The sequence below is a fragment of the Xiphophorus hellerii genome, chromosome 3, assembly GCF_003331165.1.
Source record: "Xiphophorus hellerii strain 12219 chromosome 3, Xiphophorus_hellerii-4.1, whole genome shotgun sequence".
Lineage (NCBI taxonomy): Eukaryota > Metazoa > Chordata > Actinopteri > Cyprinodontiformes > Poeciliidae > Xiphophorus > Xiphophorus hellerii.
The window spans coordinates 4,951,005-4,978,992 of record NC_045674.1 but is presented as its reverse complement, the minus strand read 5'-3'; the positions used below and the strand labels follow the sequence as shown (position 1 = coordinate 4,978,992).

General features: G+C 36.6%; 1 long non-coding RNA gene across 1 annotated transcript; it reads left to right on the top strand.

Annotated features, from left to right (window-relative positions):
• Positions 1-8,674: 8,674 nt before the first annotated feature.
• Positions 8,675-25,852, top strand: LOC116715312 (uncharacterized). Its single transcript, XR_004338180.1, has 3 exons — positions 8,675-9,488; positions 12,834-12,838; positions 25,842-25,852. It is a non-coding gene; the product is annotated as an uncharacterized LOC116715312 (long non-coding RNA).
• Positions 25,853-27,988: the final 2,136 nt, after the last annotated feature.

Here is a 27,988-nt window from a genome sequence, read left to right as displayed (position 1 = left end):
TGGATCTATTTGATTGAAATAGCAAAAAAACACACAACAATTGTCGAGACATTATTTGCATAAGAAGTTGCATTTAATGTTCTGTTTGTGTCTTTTACTTTTCCATAAATGCTCTGCTATGTTGCTGTCATTTCAAAATATACCGACTTAGCTGTGTTACTAATTCTCTAACTAATTCTCTATTAAAAGCATAAATAAGACAGGGTACGACAATTGTTTCCAGTTTTAAATGAATGAGGTTCAATATGTTTCCTTGAGTTTGGAACAGCACATCTTGTCCACACCTGTAAAACCTCAGCAAAGTTTTTCATCTGTTCCTAAATGGATTACCTCAATTGATTTTATTCACTGCAAGCCATTAGAACAGATTTATGCAGTGGTGATAGACACATTTCTTTTTTTTTCTGAACAGATGGCAGTAGCTTCTGATGTTGGTGTAGTTCCACAACACAAAAGGCTATATGATCTAAAACTCAAATTACAAAGTGCTTTATTTTTTCTAAGATAACAAAGTCAACAGGTGATCGATAGTTCCAGGTCACAAAAACATGTGGTCAACATTTCTGTCACTGAATGGAAGCTGTCATCATCTGAAGGAGAAACCTTTGTTAGCCGCTTTTGAAGAAATCTCGAAAGAACTCCAAAAGTACCACCATCTTCTTATATTTACTGGCAAATAGACAAGGAAAGAAAAGTTTCCATCCAATGAAAGCACAAATTCAGTTTAATAATTGCATACATGCAGTTTATGTAGCTTATCCAAACCTATCAGTCCTTATTGCATCATAAAATCTGGTCTGAGGTGATTAAAATTGGCAACTGAACAATGAAACTTTCCAAAACACTGCAAGTGGATGACCGAGTTTACATTTTCCATTGCCTTTGTGCATCTAATTTGCAAGGAGCTTAGCTTCTCTCCATGGTCATAAACCCATCACTCAATTACTAAAACTTCTCCAACCTTAAAAGGCACAGTGCATTATTACCAGATGAAAGGAAGCGTGGCAAAAGCAAAACAAAGTTAACAAGAATTTTTGTCTGGAGACACCAAAATTATTAGAGAAATGACATGTTTCTTACAGAAAATGGCTTGAGATAATGCAAAGGTCATTGTTTAACAAGCAAGAGATGTCAGACAAACACACCTGTCCATAACGTTTAAAAGTTTCACTCCATCACCAAGGTTTTGTGAATACTATTGTTTTAATGATAGTGTCACAAAACAAGGAAGAAAAGTCTGACAGATGCAAGTAGAAAACTCAGGGGAAGTGGGTCACCCACAAATGTTTAAGGTATGATAAATAAGATAGCAAACTTTTTAGCAGCAAACAGGACAAGTGAGTCCAGTGTGAAACAAAGAATAAATATGTGATTAGAAACCTCATACCTACTGCTAACCATCGAAGAAAATAAACAAAAAAAGATTAAAATAAAGAAAACACATCTACTTTTCTAATCATCTTTACATTGTTCAATTTTCACTTAAATCAGAAAAGGACCTTTGGTTTAAAGAGGTATTTACCTCATTATTATCCAATCACATGCACAAGTGATTCCAAGTTAAGTTTACTATTGAGCTATATTGCTTCTAACTTGTTTACACACCTACACAAAACTAAACTACATGATCAGAACAAAACAGGGGGACATAATTAAAACAAATCCTAACACTTGTGTTTGCGGACCTTATGCTGCTGATCATTATCAAAAACAGGGAGAGTGGTTGGGATGACACGTCTTTTATCATGCGTGTGAGTCAGCCTCAAAATGTGATGATACGATTGTGAGGCAAAGGGGTAATTAAGCTCAAAGCTGACAGAGTAAAAACACTCCAGCTTGACCTCTTGCCTCTTGGCTGACTGGAGGTAACAACCTTCAAATCCCAGTAGGGAATTCCAGTTTAAAACGGGTGAGATTGCAAAAATAAATACACAGCAGCTGTCTACACAATATGTTCCCTGTGGCACCAGTCTAAGAAAATCTGGTCTTTGCATGGTGTAATATGCCTTACTTAGAGGTCTACAATGTTTGTAAGGACATGTATAGAGTTTACACAAAATAATTAAGCTAGATGATCTAAAGAGGTTTGTTTGGAAGTGTGCAGGTAACACATCAAAATAGCCCACCAAACAAAAGTGTGTTTAACAACCGACAGACTTCACAATCAAAATGTGGAAAACTAAACAAGGATGAAGACTCCAAGACCAATGGTTGAAAGAAATAAAGAGTAATGATGGTTGGATAGAGGGCTCAAAAGTTTACATAAATTGTAGTAGGGCAGGGTGATATATCACCAACATTCTGCATAATCGTGCTTTGTTTCAAGTGTAAGATCTATAATGACAAACCAACCAACCATCTGGAGAGGCATATGGAACATATAACCATTCATTTAGACACTGACTCCGAAGAGCAATTCAGAGAGTCCAGTTATCTAAACACTCATGTTTTTGAACTGTGAAAGACAACCAGAGTACAGAGAGAGAACCACCAGATGGACAAGGAGAAAATGTCAACCCTATGCCTGAGGAACCCAGGCTCAGACCAAACCCAGAATGTTTCTGCTGCAAGACAACACTGCTAATACTGCTCCACCATGAAGCCAGTAGATGATTATCAAGTATACATTTCAATGTCACAGGTTGTCCTTTTGTATTTGGTTTGTTGGACACTTCTGATGTCTATCAAAAGCATAAGGACACCATTACAAACATTGACAAGGCAACAAGGGTTGCAAGTTGTCAGCGTTGTAGATGTTAAATCAATAGACAACTGGGTTATTAAACAGCATTTTTCCTTGTTTTACAGAGAAGGAATTATTAACGGAAAACAGACTGCATAATGAACTTCATTATTACTCCATTCATTGAAGAGTGGGTAATTTAGTCCTTGGTAATTTGCTCAGCTGGGTAAAAATGATTTTTTTCTCATTTTGTGTTTGTTATCGAGTCTTTGACTTCACTGTAAGGACTTGTTACATGACTTATTTAGAAGACTCGGTCACACTGTAGGTATAGTGTTTATTGTAAATACTGCTTTAAAGAAAGCAGTATTTATTTATAATATCTCATAATGCCTTAATTATCAATAAACCAAGGTTACATGATATAGTATCTAACAACTGTGTTTGAAAGGATGCTCTTCCAGTCATTAGTCACAGAATAAGCAATTGATATTTTAATGCTTGGGTCCTCTGATGCCAAATTATCAGCTGTTTTTTCCTAACTTTTGTATACAAAGGGATTTGGTTTTGTCTCAAATCATAAGTAATGGTTTCATTTTATAGATGCGTTCACAAATCCATTGTAGCTTTTTTGAAGTAAGCAGCTAGATTACCACTTAACTTTTGGTTTGGAACTGGTTAATCATGTCTGCTAAAGTATGTGGAAAGGAAAAACATCTTTTTTCCTACTGTTGGAAGAAAGTTTAAAGTCGGCATCCATTTTTACCATTGCATAACATTATTGGGAAGATTTGTGTATCACATATTAAGATAAATCTAGACTATATTGCAAAACTGATTTTAGGCAATATCACCCAGTATTAATGTGTCATGCTGTATAAATTCATTGTACAAGTAGTTAAAAGTTTAGTTCACTTCCCTCAATTCAACAAATTTAATTCACAGATCCCCACATGAACCTGTTAATTTTTGTATTTAACAAAAATAATCTACAACATCTATTTGATCTATCCCTGCTCAATGAGTTCACATATAATGCATTTTGATGTTTGGTACATTACCACCCAGTACAAGCATCAAATATTTGTATCCAAGAAGAACATTTAAGGCAATCCTGGAACCAGTTTGGAAATGCTAAAGCACACCTGTAGATTTCAAACGTACAATAAAACTAACAAAAACGAATACGAAGCTGCAGTGCTAGGAATCTTTATGAATTTTCTAAATGAAGGTTTAAATTAACAGTAAATTTTACGGAGGAGGACTGTTGATGCTGTCACATTTGGAGAGTGGAACCAAATAGCAGCAGCACAGAGGTAGACACATGATGGAAATTATATTTAATGATGAACTAAGAACTCAGAGCATGAGGGAACAACAAGGAACTAGGGAAACTGTTGAACCCAGCAGTGAGTCAAAGAAACCAAGGAGATTATATACTGTGTGAATGTGGCATGGAGAGCAGGTGAGTATATTTAACAGAACACAGAGCAGCTGGATGAGAATCTATGCAGGGAACAGAAGGGAGGCAGAATAATGGATGTGGGGGAAACTGAATGGAAACACAGAGGATCTAATTAACCAAAAGCTAAGGAGTAATTCTAACCTAAGAGACTAAACCAAAAAGCACAGAATAAAATGCAAGAACAACCAAAGAAACTCAGTGAAATAGAAGGAACTAATATCAAGAGACTAGTAACATTAAATTACCTAATAAGAAACAAAACACAAACACTCAAATCGTGACAGATGTATGCTTTTCTCCAGATGAGTAAAGCTCAACATTTCCTCCTCACCAGCAGGTACTCTGAAATCCAAATGAGGTGGCAAATAATAAAAATAAAACTGCAGTCAATCTGATGTGGATGCTCATTCTCAACACATTCAGCGTTGACTCCCAGAGAGACTTAATCTACCCCTACCTCAGCTCCCTCACCTCATCTCAACCCAAAAACCCTCCTCTTTTACTCTCACCTACAGACTGAGTCCTATTAAACAGCAGGTGATGTAGGAGGTTACTGGATAGCTGCAGGCTCATCAGTGAGTGGTTTGATTTAATGAAGAACATATGGTTCAGTTTGAAGCGTGTGTGTGTGTGTGTGTGAACCTAGAGGTGGTTCCTGCTCAGTAGGTTCATCGCTATAGAAATTCAGCTTGTTCTTTTTGGGAGGCAGAAATCTATAGGGATGAATGCTTAAATAAAACAAGCAGTGTGGGAGTGAACTTGTTCAGAAGTTTAGCAGAGAAAAGATCGTCTTTTATGTGATGACAAGACAAGATGGAGTCTATTATACCTTCATGTTCAAAATAATTGCAGCTTGTCCTCAGAGGCATCATTTTGATGTTAGATAGATGTCAAAATTATGGTTATTAGAATATAGATTTCTTTCAATTCAAGGGTTTTGCATAGACGAAGACAATAAAAAAATTGTCTGTTGTTTCAAGTGGTAAAATTGTTTAAATTAAATTGTACAAAACCAGAATGCCAACAAAAACAAAACTGTGAAGGTTCTGTGAAGTACACCTATCCGACTTATTTTGATTGAGTATAATCTATGAGAGATAGTACACATTTTATGCACCCAATAATCTTTATTCAGCCTACTGTCCTTGTATTAATTTCCTTATAACAGATCTAGTAAAGAAATGGTAAAGATATGAGTAGATGCTGCAAAACAATAAATGTAAAATGTACCTACTTACTTTTGTGGATAGTTTAGACTAGATAATTGTGACACAAAGAACAAATCATAAATATAAACATTCATAATGTGTAAAGTTTTAGATACTGTAGTGTGAAATGCATAACTTATATTCTGGATGAGTCAGCTGGGTATTCAATAAGCACTAGCTTCTTGCTGCTACTGTCTGAAACAAATATGAAACTTTTGTTTTATGTTTAATATTATTCTTAATTTTATTCTTAAAATTCTGCTGAAATTTGTTGTTGATATGTTTAAAATAAAGATTTAATTAATGTATTCGCAGCAATTTAAGGTTGAGTGAGAACGGTTATTCACATTAGTGGAACGCCTAGAAAAGTTGTTTCTCAGGCATGAATTTCCCTGTAAGTTTACCTTAACACCACCAGGAGCAAGAGCCAGAAATAAAATATGAGGTACATCAGCACTAACACCTCACACCTGTCAGGCATGGTGTGGAGAGGTGATCTTGGAGTCATTGAGTCTAATCCTAAAACTAAAGAACTATAAAACTATAGAATCAAAATTAAGTCCATCAATCAGACAGCTGAAGTGCTGCCAAAACTGGGTCACCAATATAGGAATGATCTCAAATGCAGCTGCAAACCTGAAATAGAATAACTAAAGAAGAAAACAATGATGGTGCTTTAACAACCCAGTTAAAATCAAGCCTGCAATTGAGGATTTATTAGCTTTGATCTCTCTAATACAACTTTAGAACTTATTTTAAGACAAAAGTTTAACATTTTTGCCAAGATTTTGATCTTTTTAACATAAAATTAAGAGGCATACATTATGAATTTTTCATTTGTGAGGGTCGTATATAAAATACTTATGTACTAGTTAATGCACAGCAGAGTTGTTGTTTCAGCAGTCATTGTACAAGAGGCAAGAAACACCCCGGACATGTTGCCAGTTCATCACGGGGCAACACAAGACAAACGACCATGAATGCCCACACATACCTAAGGGGAAATTAGAGAGACCAATTAACTTTAAACACACATTGTTGGGTTGTGGGAAAGCTGTAACACCCAGAGAGAAAGACCCCAGGCCAGGATTTGAACCATAAACCTTCTTACTGGAAGTCAGCAGTGCTACCAATTGCTCCACTGTGCAGCCACTATAAAATCCTTCCGATATACAAGCACTGCTTCTCAACATAAGCCTCTAAAATCTTACCGTCTTACAGAGCTGATATGTTTTGGGGGAGTCATGATTATTTTTGGCTTGTTTTATGATTCAGCATCTGGAGGTGGTGTTAGCATACCTATTTGCAGGGTAGTGTGTTAACAGCCTTGACCATTCCATTTAACACTGGTTTCAGCATTCTGCCTGAAAGAGGGAACAGTGAAAGCTTTTCGTGTCTGAACTGCCAACGAGGGAGATGTAAGTATTTGAGAATAAAACTGCCAGCAAAGTAATCAATTCAGTAAATGCTGGTGTGGGTTTTCTGTATGTTCTCTTGTACTTCAGAGGTTATCAGGTGGCGCTTTCACTAAAGAAGGCAGAAGCTGTTAAGCGGAAAGAGGGAACTGTTTCTTCCAGGTGATTAGATTGGCAGCAAAAGCGGCATGAAAAACCAAGTATACCCTTAGAGCTTCTGCAAGAGACAAGAGCATAATTCAACCAACTTGATTAACTGATCATCACAAACTACAGCATGTGTATAAAAACCTAAGGGGGAAATTCACAAAGCAGTACAACATCACGTTTGGTCTGTTTGCATGTGCTTTATTTTAGCAATTGAATCACAAATTAACTGATCAAATGATCAACAATATGAACAATTTGCACCTACTTTTGCATCTGTTCACAGCTAAGTCACAAACAGAAGATGAGAAGATAGACTAACCAATATGTCTAACCAGACATATTGGATTAGAACTGCATTTCTAAATGAATAACAGATTCTGCAGAATTGAAAAAAAAGTTCAAATATATTATATTGTAAAATTGCAATATATTCTTCATGCAAAACCATTGTAACTTCTAATTGTATTAGAATAAGAAAACATTAATTATATCCGGGTACGCTGGCGTCTTTTTTCTCTCCACCTCCTGCATCCCTGTCCCTCATCTGACACCCGGAACAACCCCTTAACCCTCCTGTTATGTTCTTTTCTGAGGTACAGCAAAAATGTTCATGGGTCAATTTGACCCGGGGAGTGTTTAATCATGCAGTAGTGTCAGAAACCAAAAAATTCCTCCAAAACATTTTTGTATATGATTATTAACTCCAATACTAACCATTTCAATCAATATTTGTGCAATGATGTTTTTTTATTTCTCACAAGTTAAGGATACTTTATGTATGCGGTACTTTTAAAAGCTATGCTGACCAAAGTCATTTACAAAAACAAACAAATAAAAAAACAAAACTAAAGATAACAAAATAAAAGATACACAAATATAGAAACAGAAAAACTGACTAAGAAAAGTGTTTAAAAACAAATAAAGCAAGTATGGCCTCATACTTATGAGTGCATGACATCAGATATAAAATGGGGCACAACGCAGCAGGGGGAGCTTACACACTGGCCACAGGTTCTGGGTGTTTTTACCTTTCCTTGCCATGGTTACAAGTTTTTTTCTTTGTTTGCCTTACTTATACATAAACGGCTTCTTATGTCAAAGCATCAGTATTCTAGCATCCCGTTAATTGCAAATCAGTGCTTCAATGTGACTTTAATCTTATTGTGTTTACTGTTTACTGACAAGTCACAGGTGCTGCAGTCCACACAGTTTGAATTTGCTATATACTTGACCTTAACTTTTTTTATCAAATTTTTGAAGTATCCTCATTCTGAGCTTTCTAATCACGGTCAAATGGAAAACACATCCTCGTCTTTTTATATTGATAAAACTCCTCAAAGACCCCTGTCGTTTTACTGTGGCCTATTTTTCTGCCCCCATCACCCTTAAAGCTTTCTTCCAATATAAATATATGTGATAAGGCAATTTTATGCAGAGGTAGAGATAAAGTTCTGAATTTTCTCTATGTTTTTTTTTTCTGTTTAAATTTATTGCGAAGAAGCAGCTACACATGGGAGAAAAAGATATAGCCACTCAGAAATGTGGAATATAAAGATTGGAAGGTAGTGAGTGTGTTATTGTCTTGCAATATTTTTTTGGAACTGGAGATAGGAGCAGTGACGTGCGGTCAGGGGAGGCAGGTGAGGCAGTGCCTCACCAGCCATCATGGAAAGAAAGAAAATATATAATCATAAAGTAATTTAAATTGTTATATTCATCCGGTGGTTTGTACTAAAAAATATTTATTTTTCATGTAGCTTCACCAATTTCGATTTTTATTTGTTCAAAATCGCTGAATTTTCTTATTTTCCCATTCAAATGCTTGGAAGCGATGCCGGTGAGGCAGCAGCGAGCGCTGCCTCACCTTGGATTGCGCAACCCCTGGCTCTGCGCTGGCTGCTAAGCGGAGAGAGCATGTTGCTGTACGGCGTCAATAAAATGGTTTAAACAAATTTAATATGTGAACTTATTTCCAATAATTTAGCTTATGTATATAATGTACAGTGCTTTTTGTCACCAACTGTGTTTGTGTAACGTGTTTCGTGTAATGAGCGATTATAAACGGCAGAGAACAGGTTCGAGGTGAGGCAGGCAGTTCTCTTGCCTCATGGCAGGGGGCGCTCAAGATCCCAGACGTTCGTCTTGTTCACTCCTCAACTGCCGAGTAAGTGACAGCGAGCTAGGCTAAACGATTCGGGAAGCAAGTCAAGTGCAGCGATAGATTATAATAGAGATAGTGATTTTTTTCCTCTCGCTTATCCCGACTTTCGACATGGATGACTACATTACAACACTAAAAAGGTTTTCTCAAGTGGACTTTCAATCGAAGCAGGTAAGACAGTAATGTTATTACTGTCTTACAGGGGTAAGACAGTAATAACATTTATTTTGTTTTGTTTTTTAAGGAAATGTGTGTTTTGTGAGCTACAGTTTGTATGTATAAGGATGCAGAAGTGAAACATAACCTGTAAACTGCTGTCAATCTATGCATCTATTTGCAAATCTGATTCTGATGACGTCAGTGCCTCACCAGCTATGAACCTCACCGCACGTCACTGGATAGGAGGGTATTCATAGTAGTGATTTGGGTCACTTTGACTGCAGCTTGTTGGATATAAAAGAAAATTATTAAATGAAAATATAAGAATAACTTTACAAGTAAAAAGCAAAACTATAGTCAGGGTAATCAGTTAAAAGTTGAACAGAGTAGGAAATGTGACAAGAAGGATGGACAATATTAAAAATGAAGATCATTATATGCTAGCTTTGGACAAAACGTTTGGCTCTTTTCCTCTTTAATCTTGCCCGGGATCTTCCGAGTCCTTGGCGAGTGACGCTCTCCGTGCAGCGACGTGCAGCGACCGCGTGCTGGTAAAACGAAACAACAACAAAGCGTGTTGACGTCACAGATCACAGAGTTTAATCTCATACAAAGCAATGAACAACAAAGCTGCAGAGGAACAGAGATATGCATTTTTCATAAGAATTAAGACACACAAGGGAAGACAAACGAACACATAAGACAGACAAAGGCGCCCACGTGGAGAAAAGATGGTAAAAAAACTCTCTCTCTTTTTCTTAACACGGAATCTTAAAGTAAAAAGGTGTTTCCCTATTTAATATATGCAGGCAAGGCGTTCCGTTCTTTGACCAATCAGAAACTCCCTCAACACCCAGAGATCCTGGGACTCCCCCTATCTCAGCTCCGATGTCTGGCTTTTATCTAAGTCAAAGGGCGGACGACTTCGTCCTGGGCCGCGCCAGGTACGGGGAGAGGCGCCAAAGAGTCTGTAACTCCTATCAGAGTGTAAATTTTATAGCTTTGTGTCTGTCAGCGGGGGAGGAAAAAAGGCCCTGCTTTGGCCTGCTTCTTCAGCTGAATTCCCAAATGTTCAACAGAAAACTATTCCAAATTAAAGTGTTGGCTATACCTTTACACATGTCGTGGATTAGCTATATTAAGCACCAAACAATAATTATTTTCTTTACAGTTCCCCCTTTTGAGGTCTTCAAAAAGACCTCAATAAAAATTGATTAAGCCTTCTAATGCAGAACCAAAACTATGTATTAAAAAAATAAAACAAAACAAAAAATAGAAAACAAAAGGTTGACGTAGCCTAATTATATACAGTTCCCCCTTTTCAAACAAAACCCAAGGGTAAAAACGACTCATCCTTACAGAAATATAAAATCATAAAACAAAAACACAGGATAAACAAAACCCAAAGTGCACAATGAAAAATGAAAAAATAAAACAGGGACATACATAGTAAAATTAGTAAGAAATGCTCTGCAACTTAAAAGACAACATTCACCACCCAAGTACAACCTGTCCAATGAGAAAGACACAAAATTACAATCTGTTGCTCGTCTTTTTCTGTTTTTTTTTTTTTTTTTTAAATGTCCATCGACAGTCTCTTAAAAAATATGAAGTCTTCGTCAGGAAATGTTCAAAAAATGCGCGCAAAAAACGAAACGAAAGTCCTTTTCAAAGTTCCCAACGAACGAAAAAGACGCAATAAAAATTAATGTCGATGATGATCCTCTTGTAGCCTGATCTTCTTCGACTGGAAACCTCAAGAAACGACCTGTCACAGGTCATTAAACAGACATTTTGTGTTCAACATGAATTTCATTAGCCTCAGAAACACAATTACCACATTCTTTAATATCATCTTCATTACAGTCAGCATAATCAAACGATGGTTTCACCTAAAAATAAATTTGTTTTGTTATTTTCCATCCAGGGAAATTATTTTAATCCTTTTTATCAAAGAACGCAGACTTTGAAGGAGACCACATCCGCAGGGCACCAGGAAACCAGCTGCAAAACTATAATGACAAAACAGAGATCAGATTTATGCAAAGGCATCATTCATTTGTGTAATTCAACACAAACATCTTCAATTCACTTTGTGTTCAAGTGAATCCTCCAACGCTCGTGGCTCTGTGGCTGTTATCTTCGAAATAAGTGTGAAGCCGCTTCTCCAAGCAGCCCCACCCCCGCCTCGCATGACACAGCTTGTATGACAGAGTCCAGAGTCCTGGAGCTCCGAGCTCCAGGGCAGTCTGTGTGTAAAACCATGAGCAACACATCACGTGAAACCTTATCTCCTACTCTGTCCAGTTCTGTTCATCAAATGGTGGATGTGATCCCTTCAATTTACGTTTCTATTATAATATACTATAGCTCCTAACCGATGGAAAACACCAAAACCCTGTAATCATTTGCTTCAAAAGACATGTTTCCAAAGTAACATGTTCCCAGAATGTTAAACATATGCAGATCTTTTCTTAAACCAATCTTGTAAAAATAGGATTAAACAAACGAAACAAAACAATCACAAAAACTTAAAAATGTAGTTGTAAAGCTTACATGTACCACCAAAAAATGAATAACAATGTGAATTAAACAGTCCAGTTTAAATTACTTTCATAGAACAAACTAGATCTTATTGGTTATCTGTGTAAATCATTTTACATGCGTTCCTTAAACAAAATTCAAAAGTTAGACTTGGAGAAATTATAATGAAACAAATCCAGACATTTTCAAAATACACCAATTGTACCTAGGCTTATACTTGTCGTCGAATTTAAAGTTTTATTCAAAATCGTTTTAAATGGATGTAAATCAAAACAAAAATCAAGTTTAGAAAAATCATTATAATCCCACCTGTGTACGTTTACTGATTAGTGATAACTTTAATCAAGAACAGATTCTTCAAAACATTTCTTAAAACATTCATGCTCCATTAAATTAATGCTCTGAAAATGGCTGACACAATAATATTTTAATTTCTATAATTATTTTCCCAAGTTAATTAACCAAAATATGCTCCATTATCACTATAAATTTATCTATTGTATCAACATACCTTAGCCCATTGTCAGAAAATCTTTTAATGGAGAACAACTCAAATCCATTTAAAATAAGCACATATCAGACATATTCTTCAAAAGTTTTGTTTAAGTAATATAAGTGTTTCAGTAATCTAATTAAGTAATATAAAAATAACCCATAACATATTCTCCCTCTGTATGATACATTACTGGCTAATGTATCATCAGTACCTAATATGTTAACTAACGATGTTGATTAAACGGGGTCATTATTTTACTGAGAAATTCTACCCAATACCGCCCCGTCCTAACAGGCAAACTGTCAAAACAAATAGAACAATTTATTATAGCATGCTTTAAACCTTCAAGATTACTATTTTCAAAAAAAAAACATTTCACATTACAGTTTTAAAGCTCAGTATTCAATTTCACTCTCATGTTATCAAATAATTCGTCGTAGAAACTTCTCAAAAATTTTCAGCAATGTTTGACAAAACGTGTATACCAATTAAAAACTCAGTGAAGGTTATGCATAAACCAGCCAGAGAGACGTTGAAAGAGAAAAAATATAGTCTTAGTTAAGAAAATCTAAAAATGATAAATTTCGAAAAATACTGGTCAGAATATAACCAAATCTACAAATGAAAGAAATTAAACTAAAGACCAAAGTTCCCTATCCCCTGGTGAAGGGTCCAGAGGAAACTGATAACTCAAAAGAAAGAAAGTAATTTGTTATATTTAACAAAATAGACAAAGAACTGACACAAATAGCCAAATAAAAAGTCAGAGTAATGAAAACAAAGTTAAAGATAAAAATCTAAACTACTCACTACTCACTATATAAAGTAATATGAAAAGAAACCAGAAAATCATTACCAACATTACCTGCGTGTGACAGTCAGGACAGCCGTCACAGACTCAGTGTTGTGATGCTAAAAACTTATATTTAACATTTTCCACATTATGTCGTCGTGCACTATGTAGTTGCATGCTTAAACTATCTACAATAAAAGAAAATGTTTCACTAAATCTAGGAAACCAAACTACATCAAAATCCTGCCCAATGCAATGAAAAACACTCACTACAACTTCCTATAATCTACAGTGGTATGCAAAGAGGCTCCACATGTTAATCAGTTGAATCTAGTGGGGTAGCAGTTACAGCCCAGCCCTGTGGCCCTCCTGCTGCAAGGGGGGCTGCAAGTCCCCTTACAGCTAGAGCGTGTTTCTCCAAAGATCTTTGTTTTATCTGTATCCTCTACCCATTGAAAAGGTCCTATTTTAACTCATTGTATTTTATCCTATTTTTCTGCTACCTTCTCAGCGTAGAAGGAATAATTAACATTTTATCCACAATTTTAGTTCTCAATTCTATACACAGTTTTATTTTATTTATTTCTCTACCTAATCAGTCATGTATTTAGCCATTTATTCATTCAGCATATTTATGTATTTAACTATTAATTTGCCAAGACAGCATTTCTAGAATCCTCTGTGACCTAATTTTCTTGGCTTATTCTTTCTTTCTTTATTTATTTATTCATTTATTTAACCGTAGAACCCATATTGTAATTACAATTTGTTCAGATAATGTATTTTATCAAGATTCTATCCTTTAATCACCTTCCAAACTGTACACTGCAGGTCACACTTACTGCTGTTATTGTTTAATTTTAAGAAGTTAGTTCAATTTAACACAGAGGATGTTTGTAAAAACTAGAAATTTTGCACCATCAAACAGCACTGAGAAAAATTCAGTATTTATATGACATAAAATACCAAATGGTATTTTATCTCCAATCACACACTCTGTCAAACCAACATGAATTATAACACAAACAAAAACACACAACACATTACAGAAAACACAAAACACACACATCTGGCCAGGTTTTATAGTCAGTCAAAATTTCATCAGTCCCCAAGTGTCAGTCTGTGGTCATTATTCTATCAAATTTAACTGTAATTTATATCAAATTTACTGAAGTTTATATCAAATTTACTGAAGCTTCAGGAATTGTCCAATGTTTTATTAACATATTTTCATGTGTCAATTTAATTAATTTTAAAGTCCAATCGTCAGGAACCTTTTAATTCCCCGTGCACGTTTAAAAAGAGAGACATCTCAAAGTTATGTAAAAATCAAACCACAACCAATAATTTTGTTTTCTGGTACCAGTGTTATGTACTGAACTCCTATTTATTTTATTTAGTTATTTATGTTTTAAACTAAACGACCACGTTTTCGCCATCGTTCTACTTTCCCCGTTAAGACGAACCCCGACCATAAAATAGCGTATAGCACGTGTCGCAACTCAGTGTCCATAATAACTTCACAATAAAACGCAGCAAAATCAACTCAAATTCACACACGCAGCGCTTTACAAACACAGCGTTCCGCACAGACAATTAGCGCATACACACGCACACATACACACAGACACCCACAAAACTCTGGAGGACAAACAGCGCACTTCCACGGCAGCCGGCACACAAATCAGTACACACAGAGAAATACAGAGACACAAACGGTTTCAGACGAACGTAAAAGACAGACGGGGAAGAAATAAAATAAAATAAAATGCCGGCTAAAAACTGCATTAATTTCCAAACTTATAAACTTAGTCCTATATTCTCCGCGAGTGATGCAACTCGGCCCAATCCTGTGAATTTTCCAACTTGTAAACTGAGTCCTCCGAGTGATACAACTCAAAAGCCAATATAAGTCCAATAGAGCGATTCAGCTCGAGTCCAATATAAGTCCTGTTTAAAGAGTGATTCAACTCAAAACCCAATATAAGTCCAAAAAAGCGATTCAGCTCGATTCCAATATAAGTCCTGTTTTAAGAGCGATTCAACTCCTTTTCAATGTTTCACCAGAGAAAAATTAATTTAACATACTTTTCAATCCTTAAATTCCATCCCAGACCGGTGATTTAACCGAGGTAGGTCAATATAAGTCCGCTGGAGCTGAGTCAAATCTCCGGGCCGATTCAAGCCCACACTAAATTTCATGCACTTAAAAATTCATTATTTCAGAGGCACAAGAACGAATCCTCAGGGCTAAAGAAGACAATTAACAAACCCAGCAATTCCGACAGAGGCTACGTAAACTCCTACTGTCTCGACCAGCCACGATCACTTGTAGTGTGCACGTTCCGTCCAATTAGTAAACAACAGACTCTTTTAAAAACAATCTGTATTCTCCTGCAGCTGCGAGACTCTGCGTGGCTGCGCACAACAAAAGAGTAATTAAAAAACGTCTTACCGCACGAGCCGAACGGATCGATCGGGGAGAGACCGCCACCCGCCAAGATTCCAGAACCGGACGAAGCCCCCAAATATTAAAAATGAGGATCATTATATGCTAGCTTTGGACAAAACGTTTGGCTCTTTTCCTCTTTAATCTTGCCCGGGATCTTCCGAGTCCTTGGCGAGTGACGCTCTCCGTGCAGCGACGTGCAGCGACCGCGTGCTGGTAAAACGAAACAACAACAAAGCGTGTTGACGTCACAGATCACAGAGTTTAATCTCATACAAAGCAATGAACAACAAAGCTGCAGAGGAACAGAGATATGCATTTTTCATAAGAATTAAGACACACAAGGGAAGACAAACGAACACATAAGACAGACAAAGGCGCCCACGTGGAGAAAAGATGGTAAAAAAACTCTCTCTCTTTTTCTTAACACGGAATCTTAAAGTAAAAAGGTGTTTCCCTATTTAATATATGCAGGCAAGGCGTTCCGTTCTTTGACCAATCAGAAACTCCCTCAACACCCAGAGATCCTGGGACTCCCCCTATCTCAGCTCCGATGTCTGGCTTTTATCTAAGTCAAAGGGCGGACGACTTCGTCCTGGGCCGCGCCAGGTACGGGGAGAGGCGCCAAAGAGTCTGTAACTCCTATCAGAGTGTAAATTTTATAGCTTTGTGTCTGTCAGCGGGGGAGGAAAAAAGGCCCTGCTTTGGCCTGCTTCTTCAGCTGAATTCCCAAATGTTCAACAGAAAACTATTCCAAATTAAAGTGTTGGCTATACCTTTACACATGTCGTGGATTAGCTATATTAAGCACCAAACAATAATTATTTTCTTTACAACAAGTACCTACGTTTGTCAACAATCACAGTAAATAGGATGGTAGGGCAGTAAATCAATCTACAAAGAACAGTAGAAAACGTTTTCAAACATTATGTCTTAAATGATTGATTTTATTTTTTATTTTAAAGCTTTTTAAGCATCTTTACCAGAACTGCAGCCTTTGCAAGTTACTAAGTTTCTAAATTCCAAGCAGATATATTTTCTTACACATGACTTATTAAATTGGTCCTTACCTACTTCATGGTATTTTGGAAAAACTGAGATAAATTAATCTCATCTCTCCAAGTACTTCTAAGAAAAATATACAATCTGTTGGTAGAAAAGGACACATTTGAACAAGAATTTATTCTATTTTTACAAATATGTGCCTCTTTACTGTAGCACAAAATGACCGTGTAATACACCTGCAGGAGGTTGATAAAGCTGTAATCACTTCAAGTGAATGAGCTATTAAGTCAATCAGACCTCACATGTAGGGTTGCAGGAAGAAAAGGGGACAGGCAGGAACGCAGAAAAGAGCAGACAGGACTGTGCAGTAACAAAATCATTGTTTAAATAATCTGTTGAACAATCTGTTAAAATATATCAAATCTGTCTGAAGCAGAAATCTAGAATATTTTTCTAACATCTTTTTGCATTTCTATGGATGTCTATCTACTTTTTTCCTTCTGCTAAGTTGTAAATATAAAATCAGAGAAATTTCAACAAAAAATATTTATAATTATTTTATCATCTCACAATACGCACACAGAGAATAGTTCTATCGTTTTTCTTTAAGATGTTTAAGATGTCAATTTCATCAACAGAAGATGTCAGTTTCTTCTGTTCATTCTTCTATAGGCTTGTTCATCTGTTCATGAACAGAATCTGTTCATTTTACTGGAACAGTTCTGGTTTTTACATTGTTGGAGTATTATTGTTTTTAATTATCTGGTTTAATGTTTTTAATTTAATTTGGCTTTGAATGAGATATTAACTTAATCATGTTTTTTTGTGAAAACAAATTGTGAACTCATTTTAGGATTGTCTTGTATAGCTTAAAAGTGAAAAAGGACTACAAGAACTTTGTTATTGTGCACTTTTGCAATGAATTTTACTAATCTTTAGCATGAAATAGGAAACATTTTTCTGGCTTAATACTAAAATTGTTAAGCATTACATTCAAACTTCTGCTTGCAGCTGGAGGTGTTTAGGCCTGCTGTTTATATTTCCAGAACGCCTCACTTCCGTCTGCCACATTTTCCATTAGTTTTAAGCATTGTTCAAAACCTGTCCCAGCTTTTAGAAAAGCAAAATCCTTAAACAATTGATTATAAAAAAAACCTCAAAACAAATATCAACTTAACTTAAGCAGCTGATATCCAATATCATCCCAGCTGTTGTATCAGCACCTTGCCATATTGTAAATTTGAGATAAACTACAACATCCTGTTGATCATCTGCAGCTCACTGCATGACCTTCTTCTCATTCTGCTCTGATCGGATGCCTTTGTTCCTCTCTTCACTTTTAGCCCACTCATATCCTCATCTCAGCCTTGCATCGATCCCCCACTCCAGCGGAACATCCCGGGCTATAGTACTTTTTGCTGTTTTAGCGCCAACCATCTGGGATTATCTTGGCCTAAATCTAAACCCCACCTTGATGGAAAAGGCTTTTTATAGACCTCAATCCCAGTTGCACATTTCTCTTCAACAGGCTCAGTCTGACTCTCAGTCTTTTCAACCTCAAACACTGTTGCATTTCTATTTGTTCGTGTAAAGGTGCAGCACATCTGGACTTCAGGCTGGGACAAATTATTTTATAATGACATTTTCTGATCTTGTCACTAAATTAAGAAATGGGGCTCAGAATTGAGACACAGTCCAGAGTCACAGTAACAGAAAACAAAGGTATTGAATTTAGCTGAGGCATAAAACCACAAACTAACCCAAGGACAAAGCAAACAAGGGCAAAGAAAGGTAAAACAATGAATACAGATCAGACTGTTACAACTGAGCACCTGTATTTTAACTACAAATAACACAAATATAATCTTCCCACGCATACAAAACATCAATCTAGTTAAATATGATTATTAATCTTTGGTGCATTATTGATTCATCTAAACTGTGAATGATGAACTGACTTCCTGTGTTGTTCTGTTTTATCAGCCGGTAATTTGCTCTTCAGTTGCATTCACCCGACACCACAGGTGCTAATCTGATGAAGTGGCCAAAATGACAAAAACAGCAGGGGTCTGAATGCTAAAGAACCCTCTGACACCTGCTCAGATGAAAATGCATGAAATGTGGGAAAATAATCAATGCTGCACTGAACTGAATGTGATAAGGACACTGCACTGTGCCGGTGCACCTCAGTCCATCTCAATTAGTGGAGTTAATCACCTGGAAGCATGTAAATTCATGTGTGGTGTTGGAGGTTATTTCCCAATGTCTGACTGGAGATAGGTAATGAAGAAGATAACTAATCCAGCTTCATGGCATGCCAGGCTGGACACATTTATTGGCAACATGGGCATGGATGTGACGAGGACCTAAGCCCACGCCATCACACAAAGTAATGATGATGTAAAGGAGCTTTGAAATAAACAAGAAATTCAAAGCTGCCTCTTAATGATCTGCACCAAGAGTGAGACATGTGTGTGTTTGTGTTGCTGAATTTGTGAGTGTTCTATTTTGGAGTGAATGAATAAAAAAGATTAATTCCACAATAACGCAGACTCTGGTCTGTAAACAGAGTTGGAGTCTGTTTGCCGAGTGCTGACAGCAGTAAGACTGAGGAGCTTTGTGATTGTGAGAACCTCTGATGAGGGGAGCTGACAGACCAGTAATGAAAACTCATCAAGTTCCTACAAATCAGGAAAAATACTGTAGCTTCTCATAGCAAAGAGTTCCATCATTTATCCATCCGCTTTCCTTACCCTGAACAAGCCTATAGAGAATCTCAGAGGCTTAGAAGTTGGAAGTTTTCTTGCCTTGCTTTCAGAGTTTTATATATTTGCTAAATGTAATACTGGGAGTTACTTCAATTGAATGTCAGTGTTCCTGTCAACAACAGCAGATGAAGTCTTGCTAAAAGACATCAAGTTTAATAAAAATATATACACCAAACTGTCTCACATGCCATCAGTGGGTGTCTGCTGGCATTCATCTTTGGCTTCAGAGGGAACCTTGCCTAAGAGAATATTCAAAAATACACTTTCCAATAAACAGATATTTGAATGCCAAGTCATGAAAACATTATGGTTTGCATCTGTCCAGTTTGATGATGAATTCTTTACTGCACAATTATCAGGTGAAATAAATTACTTACCACTTCAGAATTATTTGTTTTTAACAAATCGAAAGCATATTAATAACCTATTGTTTGATAATACTCAGTTTTATCTGAAATGTATAATTTTAATAAAATAAATTTCCCAAATGTTGCTTAATTCTGTGTGTAGTGGATTTAAGTTCCTCTGTGAAGGATTTTGATGCGGTAGGATGCTTTATTTTATCTTTCTTTCTTCATTGAGGTTATGCAGAGTCCTTCAATGCATGTAATAAAAAACTGATTTGCATGGACATTCTGCATTTTTACAAGTCATCTTATTCATTCATTGTCACAGTTCTGGAAGAATCTGTTTCATACATCACCCTCATTTGGAAAGCTCGATGAAGCTCTCTGGTAATCACAATAGCCTAGAGAAGAACTATTGAGACTCACAAATTACATTATCAACCATTAAAGGTGCCCTATTATGCCTCCTTGAGCAGAATAGGTTAGGATAGGACTTAATCTTACTGATTTTGCTCATTCTTCAGTCAGTTCTGGCAATTTTGTGGTCTATTCAGAGCGAGATGTTTAGGACCTTTTGTTCTTTAAATCCAAGTTGCTGCTGGCCACGCCTCCCAACTCAACCTTTAACACTTGCAGGTGAAAATGGCTGCAAACAGCAATTTGCAAACAACCGTACATCTTTGAAAAGTAGAAATAGAGCCTCTGGCACAACCAGCAAGAAGACGGCAAGTATTTTTGTTGGAATAACAACAAAACATATCCCTTCCGGCAGCCACCGTACAGCGCATTTACAGCGTAAATCATCTGACCAAACCTGAAATGGTAAATTGTCCAGACACCAAAAGCAATAACTTATTGGCAAAAACCAAATGGGTGTTTTTTTAAGGACTGTAGCTGTTTTTAGAAGCAGTAGAAAACAAAATGGAAGAAGAAAAATGTGGAAAATGTAATTTCTGCATAATAAATCCCCCTTAAAAATGGATTTGATGAGTTTCTCTGGTCAGTTATTCATCATGGTCATTTTGATTCAGTATTCTTTACCTTGGTCTTCACTATACTTTCTGCTTAAATCTGTGTTTTACAATATAAATGATGAAAGGTTCTAAAATTGTTAAGTCTATACTCAGTAAATCAAAATTGAAATCAAATTCACAACTTTCCGCTTGCAATACAACTACTCATCAGCTGAGCCACAGTAATCCCACTAAGTTACATTATTTTAGCAGGAGTCAGATTAATTTATTGACTCATGGTTTAAGCATTATACATTTACAAGTAAATTTTTGTGTACAAGCAGAGAGAACATGAACCAGTGGTATTTTTAATCGAGGCATGACATTAAAAACACTGACCCAAGTTTGGATAATATCCAACATAACTGAATGTGGTGAACACAGAGAAGATACTTTTCAGCAAGAATTCTTTGCATACCAGCCTCATCGAATCATTACTTCTATGAATTGGATTTAGACATGAATAAAAAAATGACAGCTTTAAGACAAATCAAACACTGAAAGTATCAGATAGTGAAAAATTATTCAGCACATTAAATTATGACCAGATTACCTGTGAAGAGACTTCTGTTAGGTTGTTGCATTAAATACAAAACCAACTTTATCACCTCACCAATTCAATTTCCTATTAAATGTATTAAATAAAAAAGGTTTCTAAAAAATATCTGACTTTTTCGAGTCACTATTTAAACATCTGTTGAACAAATGTACATGCAGAGAAAGTGATGGAGCATTCTGTGAACTAAAAGCTTCCCAAAGTGTTTATATCAAGCTTAACATTAGTTTGCACTGCCAGCTCTCCCTCTGCGTATACTGATGCACATCATTATTGAAGTACCTTTTAGACCGGGTCCCGTTGTGCATTAGCTGTCCATTTATTTAACAAATGCAAAGCTATAGCGGTACAGTATTTTGCTTTTTCACAAAGCTTTACATTTACCATTAATGCAGCTCTCTGATCACTGGAAGAGGCTTTTAGGGAGCTAGTCTGTGTCCAGAAATAACCAAATGTAAATTTTTAAACCACATAAAAACTACTGTTTTCTGCAATATAATGTTATTTAATGAGTGTCTCAGCTTTCAAACTCTGCTTTTAACTGAGATCAGGGTAAGCTTTACTAAGACATTTAGGAGAAGCGTCAACAAAGTATAAATTCTTGCTTCTTTCTTTACAATAAAGAACCTCTCAGAAGGTCTTTTGACTGTACCATGCCATGAGAACCCTTGAATCTCTTTTTATTAAAGTAAAAACAGGAGCAGCTAAAGACAGCTTAAAGTGTTAACCTTGCTATATAAAATACTCTTTGGAAGAAAATGTGTAAAGCAAAAGAAAGACTAGATTATCCCAATATGCACGCTGCTCATCTTCATGTCAAAATATAGCTTGGGTAAGTGTTAAAAACTGTCTGGAAAGCTTAAAAAAAAGAAAAAAATTCATGACACGATGGCAGCAATCTACATACATGTAAGTGTCATAATTTGTACATATAGAGGACACAAGCACAGAGAAGCTTGCAGAGGAGAATCTTTTAATAGGAATTAACAATGGGTGACTTACAGCATCAATGTGGGAAGATACAAGACATGAAACAAAAACCTGGAAACAGGCTATGCACTGGAAGAAGCCAGTGAGAACAGACAAGCTTATATGTTGAAGGAGAGGTTCAACTGACAAAGCAACAAGGAGGACTAATCAGAAGAGCATGGGAAACAGCTGGGAAGACGAGCAAACTGATCGGCAGAGGAAAATGAAACACTAAGAGCAGAGACACAAAGGAATAATACAGCATAAATCCAGTGAATGACAATTCCATGGCAAAAGAGGTGAAATAAGAGAATAAATTAACTAACATAACAAAAAGTTGTAATAAATAAACAAAAAAGAAGTTATCAAAACAGAAACACAATGAAATTCAAACTGCTTTTTTTCTTTATCAGATGTAGTGATTGACTATGAATTCATGTTGGTGGCTATTTTTCCTTTAGAAATAGCCACTAAGGGCGTGCTGTGGTGGCGTAGGGGTTAGCGCGACCCACGTTTGGAGGCCTTGAGTCCTCGACGTGGCCGTCACGGATTTGATTCCCGGACCCGGCGACATTTGCCGCATGTCTTTCCCCCTTTCCTGTCAGCCTACTTTCATATAAGGGACTCTAGAGCCACAAAAAGACCCCCTGGAGGGGAGAAAAAAAAAATAGCCACTAAAAATTCCAGAGTTTCGAATGAACGATCCCAAACAGCACTGTGGGGGTGATGGAAGTGCTTTGTTTTGTATTCTTCCATTTTGTTTTTCTATTTTTTTTCCAGTGAGATTCAAGCAGACTGAGTAAGAGAGGAAAATATTGGAAAGGGTTTAGTCATACTCAAAGAGTGAAAGTTGACAACCCTGGAAGTAGTGGGGCAAGAAAGGGGTCAAAAAGGACAAATAAATTAGTTCAATGGAATAAATGGATGAATGGATAAGAGAAAGATTTAATAAAAGAGAAATATTGAGGAAAAAAATAGATAATGGGTAGAGATGGGTCAAGAGCACAAATCCAAGTGTGTATGGATGAGTCGCATATAAACAGAACAGAGAATAATTAGAGGTGTGTTACAGCTCCTGCTCCTGAACTTAACTCCTTAACAACTTGTGATTAAAGAGCTGTTCTCCTAAATAAACGGTTACAATCTCTTTTAACATAAGAATTCACAATTTAGGAAGTAGATTCTACAAGGTGTACACATCTCTTTAAATCAGTGACAAAAAAAACTAATGTTTTCCCAGAATTTACACAGAAAATAAATGAAAACCATTTGGGGAGGCTGACAAGATTCTTCCTTCTAAATAAAACATTGAGGTCAGGCTCCTCATACCTTGTGAGACACAATAGTGTGGTTTTCAATGAACCACACTATTGGGGACACATAATTAAACCGTATATGATTGGCACAGAAACATTGTTGCACTAACTACCACAGCAACATGGTGATGGCAGCATTTTTTTCAGCAGTTTTTCAGCAGTTTGAGGTAGAGCTGATGTTTGAGGAAAGGTGGAGAACATTTTGAACAGTTCCAAATTCTGGTCAGTTTAGAACCAAACTCATTTTCATCTTTCAGCATCACCTTGAGTACAAATACATAAAGGAATGGCTTTACATGACAAAAGTATTTACATGGTCTTCCATAGACCAGAACAAATCTTAGAAAAAATCTGTGCAAAGCCAAAAACCAACTGTGAACAAGAGATGGATTTACAGATCTTAATGCCTATTTACCGTGAGATAGCAGTGAAGAAAGATGACTGATCATTAAAATTAAGTCACCTTTGTTTCAACAAAGTAGTTTAATGATGTTTAACTTATGCAGCCAGGTTGTTGAAGCTTTACTTAATTATTTTTACATTATTGTCTCTAAAAGTTGTGCAGAAATTATCACACTAAAGGTGGACAATTGTCAAATATCAGAAACATTAGAATTTAACTGGGCCTGCACACTTTTAAGAGCCACTCTATGTCAAATTCACAAAAAAATACAGTGTACACATTGCTTACATTTTGAATAAACGATGACCTTCACTGACATGTTTTGATTGTAGGAACTATAAACCAGGTACAGATTTTCTGAGGTTATAGTGTCAAATCATGTATCAGTATCCAAGGTTTAATTTACTTTTGTACTACACCACCATCTTGTTTATTTAATTGCATACCCTTCCTGCTGTGTAGCCTTTAGCCAATTCTAAAGAATAAAAAGTTAGAGGTTAGTGGCTGGTTCCTGTTGTGATTAATTCAATGTCAAAAACATATTTATGGCCATGACTGGGCTGAGTAGTATAAACAAATATATTATAAAACCTACAATTTAATAAATGCATGTTGGAGATAGTATAGATGCTTTAAAATCTGCACTTAATTATTAACATTTTAAAACATTTATTGATCTGGCTAAAAATTAACCCACCTGTTTAGTCCAGAAAAAATTAGGATGTTTGTCAAATCTTTGCCTAAGGAAATTTTGCCACCCTTTCTTAGTCCCTTGTCACATCCTCCTGAATGACAGAAGCCATTAGAATCCCAGAGACGACGGCTGAGCGAAAGCACCAGGAAGAGCAAGACAGAGATTAAAGAGACAGGAGAGTGAAAAAGACAGGGAGAGGAGAGGCGGAACAGGGGTTGGCAAGAGGACAGGGTGACGAGAGTTACAAAGTGATAAACTGATGACTGCAAACAAGACAAAAAGCTTTTCTATGACTTGGCCAATCTCAGCATCTCACAGATTTCAATCAGGTTGAATTTTGGTTTTGCATAAATATCTGCACATATAATCCAACTTATAGTATATTGTATTGTCATTTTTGGTGTTTTTAAGGAATAACCAGAGTGGAGAGCTGACTTAAAACTTGCTGGATTTCAGTGGAACAGAAAGATAACTTACTGGTCTTGGAGAGAGACAAAAACAGTAGGGATAACTGGTATAACACGGAGCTCGAAACAGAGCAATAATGACAAGGAAAACAAGAAAATATGGAAAATGGATGGAGGACCCAGTGAAGAACAATGCAGACAGTAGAACTTAAATACTGAGGGATATATAGAAGTGGCCAAGGAATAAGAAGAGCTAATCAGGGAGAAGTGGAAGCAGCTGAGGGAAAGTTCAGGCAGGGGAGAGACGAGAAACAAATTTAAATGAATGAGATCTGCATCGAAACTGCCAAACTTTCTGCTGGTGCAGTGGTTAAGATGGTGCTTATATCCAGTGGTCTGTTATGAACCACTGGTTCATGCAATGGTCCCATTGCATCACAGGGTAACACAGAGACACACAGGAAAAACAACAAAGCATACACACACACACCCACCTGTGGACAATTTAGAGAAGCAATCAAATTTTTGGACTATGGGAGGAAGCTGGAGTACCTGGAGAGAACCTATTCACGCATGGGGAAAACATGCAAACTTCAAGCAGGAAGACCCCAGGATTCAAACCCGGGATCCTTTTTCTGCAAGGCAACAGCGTACACACCACTACACAACATTCCCAAAATATATAGTTTACTTGTTTGGATTCTGCTGCAAAGAAGAAGAGGAATGGCCACAATTATTGCCTCAGCATCTTTGAGAAAAAACTATTATTTTTATTTGTGTGCTGAAATGGATGAAGGCCCGTGTCATATTGTATGCAGTGTTGAGCTGAAACAGCTGGAGTTGCTGCTGTCCTTCAACTGCTCTAACCCAATTATTTTCCAACCTAATACAATTTTTCTGCACTTTCATTTGATTAGTAGGTACTGTGCGTGTATTCCCTCTTCATCCCGTGGAGCCGTTGATCATTTGCTTCTGTTTGTGAGGAACATTTCTTAAAGGTCACCCTTCCATTGTGAAAGATAGAGTTGCTCCAAAGAGGCTGCACCTATGTTTATACATTGATTCTTATCTCGTTCATCCACCTGACTGCAGTACGTGTGACAAATTATGTGGGATTAATTGCCTTTGTTTGCAGTTTTCATGGCCAGCAGTGCTGCATGCGTGCCTCGATGGATGCTTGCAGATTATTTGTATGCAAAGGTAAAAATAGCCCAGCATGTGTTTACTCAGTCAGTGAGAGGACAAGGCGTTGTGTGCTTCACCTAGCTTTTTCTTCCACTGATCACTGCTTATTGATCACATGCCTGCTTAATCAATAATTGCTATGCATGGCATTTCTATCTTCCATCAACATCTCAAGCCATTGGTGATGATCCTCAGGGAAACGGATTATTTGTCCAAACAGATGGTGACATTGGGAGAGTAAATTTGTATAAGGAATCATTCCCCTCCTCTGCAGCACAGGCAATATGTCTGCCTGCAGGCTGACTTTTTAATATTTGCAGCAACACTGAAATGGGGGTTATAAAAATATGAGCGATGATTTTATGACATTATTCAACATGCTTTATTAACATTCTGGTGGCGGTGTGTGCACACTGCCACAGCCGGTGACTCAAACAGCCATTTGAGAGACAAAGAGAGGGATAAAGTCAGAAACTTCATTTAGTACAGTATAAGGCAGTGAACACAGATGAACAGCAGGGGAAAAGTATGAGTGAGGATTGTTGAAATACTGTCCTGAGGGAAAGTCATTTAAGTTTGTTCTCTGCCACAGTTTCTTTCCAGAGTGGTTCTCTATGGGCACCAAAGGAAAAATAATTAGTTCATAAACCCTTTAAGTACTGCAGCTCTTTGGCTGTAATTCACAATTATTCATTTCCAGTCGTTGAGTTTGAATGGGTGCATGGTGTGACTAAAGCACACATTGTGTGTTCATGCAGTGTGAATGACACAGAGGCCAACATTTGCAGTGTTCCTTCATAAGGTTTATCTTTAAGCCTTTAGAGAAAACCAATCAGAAAAAGAGGAGCTATCATATAAAGAAATTAAAGTCCATTATAAATCAGCTTGAAATGATTCAACACTTTAACTAAAACTAAGCATTTTATTCAGACATAGCGTTAGAGTTACTGCAAAGTGCAGAACACGACTGTGTTTGAAGATTTTTCTTTAACATACTGCATAAAACTGGCTGACAAAATGTTACAATATTGCTCTAGAATTTGCATATATCTAATGCATATATCTAAGATGGGCAAGATATTTCCATCCAACAAACTGAAAACAAATTGTCAAAACAATTCCTGGTAAAGGGGAGTTTTCTTTTTGCTATCAACAGATGCATATCAGCATGAGGGATTGCTGCAGAGTTAAAGACTCAATGCAAGCGACAGTCCATTGTCTACAAATTTGAGGGCTAAATCAGATCAAATTAGAATATTGTACTCACTTTGAAAATTGTGCATTAAACCTTTAAAATGTAAATTTATATCACCTTGGCCAAGTTCAATGCAATTTTATGATACAATTTTATGGAATGGCAGAGGGGAGACAGATTAATTAAGAGCAGCAGGAGAGAGAAAGCATCACCTTGGTATAACTTAATGGTAACTTTTACAACTGGCTCAGATTTGCCCAGCAGAATTATCTTTCACATTGCCATTGAGCTCACTATGAAGGTCGACCTTCACAGCCAGTTCAATGAAGTGTCCTATTGGTACCTTACAGTTCCAACAACTCCAGGTTTATTACCATATCTGTGTGTAAGCAGCTTAATGTTTGGAGTTGTTGTGTTTGCTGTTTGACACATGCCTTTGAAAACAAATTAGTGTATACAGAAAACATTTCTTATGACCAAAGGATGCTGAAAAAACTTTTTTTTTTCCCTGCCACTTGCATTTTATTAATTGTAAGATTATGGATATGCAGTTAAACTGAACTCTCCACAGCAATATTACATTCCACTATTCTTTTCTGCAAGCTGG